This window comes from Myotis daubentonii, chromosome 2 (genome assembly GCF_963259705.1).
Source record: "Myotis daubentonii chromosome 2, mMyoDau2.1, whole genome shotgun sequence".
In the NCBI taxonomy this organism is placed as follows: Eukaryota; Metazoa; Chordata; class Mammalia; order Chiroptera; family Vespertilionidae; genus Myotis; species Myotis daubentonii.
The window spans coordinates 158969567-158977418 of record NC_081841.1 but is presented as its reverse complement, the minus strand read 5'-3'; the positions used below and the strand labels follow the sequence as shown (position 1 = coordinate 158977418).

Here is a 7852-nt window from a genome sequence, read left to right as displayed (position 1 = left end):
AGGGTTAGGATTACAGTAATATTCATGTTATTTATACATTTAGGTTTTCTAAAAGAAGCACACAAATTATCAGAAAATAAGAGTATTTTATTTAAAATAGAGTTCCAGATGACATAGGGTTCTGCCAGACTTGCTAATCCATTGAAGTTCAGAGCCCTCTAAGTATGGAGCAGCTATAATAAATAACATATGCGATCATTTAAAAACAAAATCAGTTTATTTGGATTGGGGACTATGAATAGTTCTGTCCCTACTGCCTGACCTCCTCCCATGGGGACTCCTGGACCCAGAGGGACTCAGGCTCCTGCTCCAGCTCCAGCTCCAGCTCCCGCTGCCCGGGCCCGGCTGTGGTCCCTTTTTCTTTCTCTACTTCGTGAACTGTGCCTCTCACGACTTTTTGCTGTGTGTCTGTGAGATTTCCAACCCCCGTGTCTACTTCTCCTTTTCCTCTCAGCTTCTCCATTCCTTTTGCAGAAAAGGGCTAGACCGGGCTTCCCCCTGGGCCTGCCGTGGTGCTGGTGGTGGCCTGTCCTCTCTCCTCTCTGAGCTCTTACCGAAGGAAGAGCCATACCCATCTGGAGACAGGTCCCTATTAGCTTCCCCGAATTCATTGTTGGGATGTCCGAACGCGTGAAGAAAGTTGCAGTGTTTCCCCTTGGGCATGGCCGTATTTCACACAAACCACACATGGCCATTTCCCACCGGGTCACTGGGCAGAATTCGCACCGAGCTGCCCTCCTGCAGACCACCGCCCTTAGACAGAGACAGGGCCACTGGGCATTCTTCCCACAGGCACTGAACATACACACTGGCCTTCAGATGAGGTTCCATGTTGCAGCTGCCGGGAACTGGATCACCTTCCCCGCGTTCTTGACCTTGGGGAGCACGTCCTCAGGTGCGCCTCTTCCTCGCTGCGCTCAGGGCTGGTGTGGGGGTCGCGGGCACCCCCTGGGCGCTGCTCCATTCCAAACGTCTTGAACACGCCTCTGACAGGCAGGGTGGGACTTGACACTGGCAAATTGTGTTTCTGAGAACACCCGTCTCCGAATCTGCAAGCTCCAGTTTTACTGCAGATCAGACAGTTAACTCGCTCTTCCCCCATCATTCTCAGGTCCGTGGCTGGTTCTAGGATCTGCAAAGAGCTGCTATTTTCCAGCTCATTTTCGACCCGCTTTAGCCTCTTCTGCGCAGCCTCCTTTCGTTCTAGATTCTCCTACAGCTTCTGCTCCTCCTCCTCTTCCTGTTTTCACTGAGCTTCTTCCCATTCTTCCTCTAGCTTGCTCTCCTGTTCTTCCTGCCAACTTCTAGCTGCCTCTTCCTTTTCCTTCTTGGTTCTGCATTCTTCTTGTGTCTTCTGCTCCCGCAGCAACCACTCCTCTTGTAACTATTGCCTCTCTATTTCTAACAGCCTCTCTTCTTCTTGTTCTTCTTCTTCTTGTTCTTCTTGTTGTTGTTGTTCTTCTTTCTCCTCCCCCCTTTCTTCTTCTTCTTCTTCTTCTTCTTCTTCTTCTTCTTCTTCTTCTTCTTCTTCTTCTTCTTCTTCTTCTTCTTCTTCTTCTCCTCCTCCTCCTCCTCCTCCTCCTCCTCCTCCTCCTCCTCCTTCCTTCTTCTTCTTCTTCTTCTTCTTCTTCTTCTTCTTCTTCTTCTTCTTCTTCTTCTTCTTCTTCTTCTTCTTCTTCTTCTTCTCCTTCTCCTTCTCCTTCTCCTTCTCCTCCTCCTCCTCCTCCTCCTCCTCCTCCTCCTCCTCCTCCTCCTCCTCCTTCTCCTTCTCCTTCTTCCTCTTCCTCTTCCTCTTCTTCTTCTTCTCCTCCTTCTATAAAAGCTCCCTCCCTTTCCTCCTTCTGTGAGGACCCTGAGTCTCTGAAGCAAGAGAGTTCCTGCCCATGATTCCTTCATCTCTCCTTCTTCAGGCCACCTTGTACTGTTTGGGGCTGTTTGTCCGGGAGCATCATCATCTCTGGGCCGCCATGTTGCCAGTGCCACCATGCCCACCTATGTTATTTTATTTTATATACCTATATGTAAATACCTAGAATCATATAGATATATACATCTACATAACTATATATACAGTCTATATGTGCATATATCAACCTATATATATCTATATACAAAAAGATCTAGAAGAAGGACCGTAGACATGGAAGCATGGAACAGGCCGACAGATTTCAGAGAGAAGTGGGGTGGGGCGGGGAGGGAAGAGATTAACCAAAGAGTTCATATGCGCATATGAATGCAGACAATAGTGCAGTGAAGGCCTGGGGAGGGGGTGGGAGCCAGGTGGAGGAGGACAAAGGGGGAAAGATGGGGGACATCTATAATACTCTCAACAATAAAATAAATTTTAAAACATACATCTATTTAAATAGGCATATAGAAATGTATATGTAGATACACATACAAAGGAAAACATAGAAGTTTTTTGGAGAAGGGTTGTTTGTTATTTTTCAGTGTCAAAGTTTTCAGGGTGTGTGTGTGTGTGTGTGTGTGTGTGTGTGTGTGTGTGTGTGTACGCGCGCATTTCTATAGATTTGAAAACCTCTGAGTGGTAGGTAATTGTAGAGCTCATCTATTATAGTCCCTTGAAAAAATTATAGATTTCCTTGGTAAAACCCTCAATAAAGTGGCTAAGTGCCCTCTATTTGTACACAGTCCTCTGTTGTGGGTCTCTGTTTGTGAGGCCTACCATTCTAGATAAAAACATGTCTGGTAAAAATTCCCAGGACTAAAATTGTACTCAAACATCTCCTCTCTAAGCACAGTGTCCTTGAGTGCTAACAATGGGGAAATGGCTTTCTGAGCCTCATTATTAGGCTAGCTTGAGAGGACAATGTATAATGAAAGCATGTCCCTCTGTCTCAGACTTTTAAAAAATATATATATTTTATTGATTTTTTACAGAGAGGAGGGGAGAGAGATAGAGAGTTAGAAACATCAATGAGAGACACATCGATCAGCTGCCTCCTGCACACCCCCTACTGGAGATATGCCCGCAACCAAGGTACATAATCAAACCTGGGACCCTTCAGTTGTAGGCCGATGCTCTATCCACTGAGCCAAATTGGTTAGGACTGTCTCAGACTTTTAAAGAATTGATACAGCTTAGATTTTACTTAGCAGATGGTAGTTGAAACATCATATTTTTTTTTAGATGTTGGGTAAACTTCCTTGGATTTTGTACAAGACTAAAGATCTCTGTTAGTGCCTATCTTCATAACTTCTTTGGTTTTTTAAAAATGACATCTACTTTACACTAAAGTGGCCTTGAATACATTCTCATAACACCTTGTAATATCAGGGTAGCATGTATGAAGAGGAGAAAAGACCTAGACAGGAGGCAATATAGTTCACCTAGTTTCCTTGTTCAAAAAAACATAATAACTTTTGGGTACATTATTTGTAGAGAAAACACTCAAGGTTCAAAATGATTTCAGGTAGCATAAACCTAACCTCTTTCTGCATTATGCTCTGAGTTTCAGTGTTAATGTCTGTTGTCTTGACAGCAGCCATAATTTATGCTTTTAATTATACTTTTTTTTTCAGCTCTAAACTCACATTGTTTCTTTACAGTAATGAAGTCACTATGCAGCAATGTCTTTGTCATAAAGTGATGGGGCATAATGAAAACATTATTGGAAAAAAATCATGGGCAGAGAATGATAGCATATTTAAAGGTGAGTGGGAAACATTCTGTAAGTAACTAAAAACAGTATAAGAAGATGTATATGATTTAAGCCTTACAAATACTATATATTATATCTGTACACTATAATGTCTGCTTTTTGGTTTTCCATTAAAATCATAGTATCAAAAGAGTGGATCAACTCTTGACCAAGCTCAAGCCTTCAGCTACCAAACAGTGGTGTCTCCATCCCATTCTTAAAGACCTCCAGAAAAGGGTATTATGATCTTTCCTGGTGAGCCACTTATAAACCTATTTGTAAGAAATTCTCTCTTAAGCCAGAATTCTCTTTCATGCTGCATTTTCTTTCACTGAAGTGTTTTCTTTTTCTTAAATTCCCTAACAACGGCCAATTTTACCTCCCAAATACCTTTCCAATTGGCTACCTCCTTTTGATTGTTCTGACTTTTCAAAATTCTACTCTATTCTGTTGTTCACACTGCTATGAAATAAGTCTCTTTAAAATATAACTCATACGATTTATTCCTTTGCTTAAAATTCTCTGAAGTTTTATCTTTCCTTTAGATAAGATTTAAACTTCTTATATGGCACAGAAGCCCTTCATAATCTGGTCCCTAAATGCCTAACTACTTAATTTTTTTTCTGGAAAATTAATTTGTTTCTTTTATTTTTTTATATAAATAATGACAACTGACATATGCTGGCCACTAACTATGTGCCATGCACTCTGTAAGTGATTTTACATCTTCCTGGGTTTCCCTATTACCATACAAGAGAGAGACTCATTGATGGGTTGCCTCTCTCATGTGTGGGAATCAAATCCTCAACCATTTGGTGCAAGGGCCAATGCTCTAAACACTGGGAAACACTGGCTAGAGCATAAAGATGAGATTAACATTTAAATCAGTAGACTTTGAATAAAGAAAATTACTTTCCATAATGTAGGTGGGCCTCATGCAATAAGTTAAAAACCTTAAGAGAAAAAAAAATAGGTCCCCCAAGAAAGAAGGAATTCTGCCTCCAGACTCAGGCTGCAACATCACTTCTTCCCCGAGTCTGTCTCTAGCCAGCTTGCCTGCTCCATAGAATTCAGAATTGCCATTCTCCACAATTGTTTGAGCCAATCCCTTAAAATAAATCTGTCCCCACCTCACCATCCTTCCCCCCCCCCCACATATACACACAAACACACCCTATTGGTTTTGTTTCTCTGGGGAACCCTGACTAAAACACCAGATCCCTTTCCATGAATGCCCTTTTTAATATAGTCTGGACTATAAAAATTCAACTTACCACATCTATCCCATTTTTCCTCTCTCCCACCTACCCCTTTCCTCTTTCAGTCTCTGTAAAAGTTTTCAAACTTTGAGTGTCAACTTGAGAGAACTAATTTTTGCCATGGACAAAGTACATTTTTCTTCTATGCAGGCAGTACCAGAATTAAATAATCACAAGAAGGCAGCACAGTATAGGATTTGGAATATGAAGCCTGACTCCACACACCTTGGATTTGATTCTGGCTCCAGTGTCCAAACGTGTGATGTGGGTGAATTATTTAACTCCTTTGTTTTACACTTTCCTCATCTGTGAAAAGGGATAATAATAATTCCTGTCTCATAGAATTATTATGAAGATTGGGAATTAGTAGTTGCAAAGTGCTTACAGCGGTGCCTGAAATGTACAATATGTGCAAGCAACAAATGTTTGGCAATTTTATAGCCCACATTATAAGCTATTTAACAAGGGCTGAGGATCAAACTGGGTTTGATAATAACCATTCATAATTTTAAAGTATATGTCTAAACAACAGAAAAGAACACAATTATATATAGTAATGCCCCTCATAATGACGTTTTGGTCAATAACCATCCACGTGTATGAAGCTGATCCCATCTATACTTATAATAGGGTAATATGCAAGTTGGTTGGGATGCCGTCACAGTAACAACTGATCAGCAGGCTGCCTGCGCAGCAGGCGCGGTGGGCGGGGACTTGCAGTGTCGGGGACGGGGGTGGGGCCATGGTGGTGAGGCCTGTCCGGCATGGCCCCAGCTGGGCGTCTGCATGCACGCAGAGAGGCCTCCACCCGGGGCCCAGCCCTGTGGGCAGGGACTTGCAGCGTTGGGGACTGGGCGGGGGGAGGTGGGGCCCATTGGAGAGCGGCCTGTACTCCTCACATGGTGGCGGCAGTTGTGAGCAGTGCCAAACAGAGCCTGCGGGCCGAGCTGAAGCAGCACGTGTAGGCCATCAGTGCGGAGCGGCTGCACTAGTCCCGCCTTCTGGCCCAGAAGGTGTGTGATCACAGGGACAGCCATGGTGGCAGACCAGATTGACATCCTCCTGGCCACGCCACATGGGTTTGTGGATCTGCACAGGCGCAGGCCTCAGGTACGTGCATCCTCTCCTCCCGCCCTCGTGTGCGAATGTCCCCCAGTGTGCTGTCACCCACTTGCGTGCACAACAGTCCTGGACCGCGATGCACACACGTTCCCCCAGCACCTCCACCGCACTTCTGTCAACCCCGGCATGCCTACGTCCCCCCCTCCCCCCCACGATGTGTGCACATTCCCTCTGGCATGCGCATGTTGTTTGGGGCATGTCTGGGTGCTCGGGGTGGCTGTGAGATGACAGTGACAGGGTGGAGTGGAGATGCCCTGTTCCCGCGGAGGCCAGTGCAGCAACGAGATCACCTCCGTGGGGCTAATGCAGGTGCTGAGGCAGGAGCAGGTGCAGACAGACACACCTGGTGGGCGTGGGGCAGCCCTCGCTGAGGTGCCTTTGGTCAGCGTTCGAGGTCAGGAACCCAGAGGAGGTGAGGAGGTCCGTCCTCTCAGTGAAATAGCAGGAAAGTTGGGGTGACTGCAGAGGAGGAATGTGCACTCTGGGTGGTGGTGCCCATGAGCGAAGGCCGTCCTGACTGAGCCTCGCTTGCTCGGGGCCTAGCGCACTCCTGCCGGGCAGTGGGTGATAGGACATGCTTTTCTGAGTTAATGAGAGAAAACATTGATTCTCCTGCTGCCCGGGAAGGTGGAAAGTAGAGTGGGGAGACATGCGGGGAGTGAGCGAGGTTCCTTGTCTGGGGGTTCTATACCCGCCGCTGGTTCCTTCCACTGCTGACTAGAGATATACAGGGTGCCCCCTCAAAATTTATGCACACTTTGAATACCTACTAATTCCAATGGGTTTAAGTATGAAAAGAAAGAAACAACAATAAAGCTGTCATCTGTTAAAAGTGCGGACCCGAACCAGCAATCGGACATCCCCTGAGGAGTCCTGGATTGGAGAGGGTGCAAGCCAGGCTGAGGGACCCCCCACGTGCACGAATTTCATGCACTGGGACTCTATTAAGATTATAATGGATCTGAAAAGGTCCTATCACCTAGTGACCGGTAGCTGTGATATTTGGGAGTGCTTGCGTGTTTGTGGTGATGCTGGTGTAAACAAACCTACTGCACTGCAGTGGTATAGACGTCTAGCACATACAGTTATGTACAGTATATAACAGTTGATAATGGCAATGAATATGTTGCTGGTTTATGTGTTTACTATACTATACTTTTTTAAAAAAATATATATTTTATTGATTTTTTACAGAGAGGGAGGGAGAGGGATAGAGAGTCAGAAACATCGATGAGAGAGAAGCATCGATCAGCTGCCTCCTGCACACCCGCCACCGGGGATGTGCCTGCAACTAAGGTACACGCCCTTGACCGGAATCGAACCCGGGACTCCTCAGTCCCCAGGCCGATGCTCTATCCAGTGAGCCAAACCAGTCAGGGCTATACTATACCTTTTCATCATTATTTTAGAGTGTATTCTTTCTACTTATTAAAAAAAAGTTTGCCATATTGCACTGGCAGAAGCCTCATACATCTCATTTACTGCATCTCTTGATTGCATCATTTTCTCTGGTGCTTGATTTAATCCCATGTTGTTTTGTTCATCATGGTCTCTAGGTGTACAAAATCTACTGTTAATGTTACTACATCAAGTAATTGACCTGGAAACAGAACTAAAAGTGATTAAGGACTATGAAAGTGGAAAATCAGTGATGGTTATTGCTCAGCAGTCAGGCATGTCCCATTCCACCATAGCTATGATCTTAAAGAATAAAAACCATGTGATGGAAGCTGTTAAAGGCATTCATGGAAGGCAGCAAGACTAGGGAAAGTTTGAGAAGGGTCTTTGTCAGGCTAGGAGAAACTTCTA

The 7852-nt window shown here is 44.9% G+C and overlaps 1 pseudogene; it reads right to left on the bottom strand.

Annotated features, from left to right (window-relative positions):
- Positions 1–216: 216 nt before the first annotated feature.
- LOC132226735 (U2 small nuclear ribonucleoprotein auxiliary factor 35 kDa subunit-related protein 2-like) lies at positions 217–5958 on the bottom strand (annotated as a pseudogene).
- Between the last annotated feature and the right edge of the window lie 1894 nt (positions 5959–7852).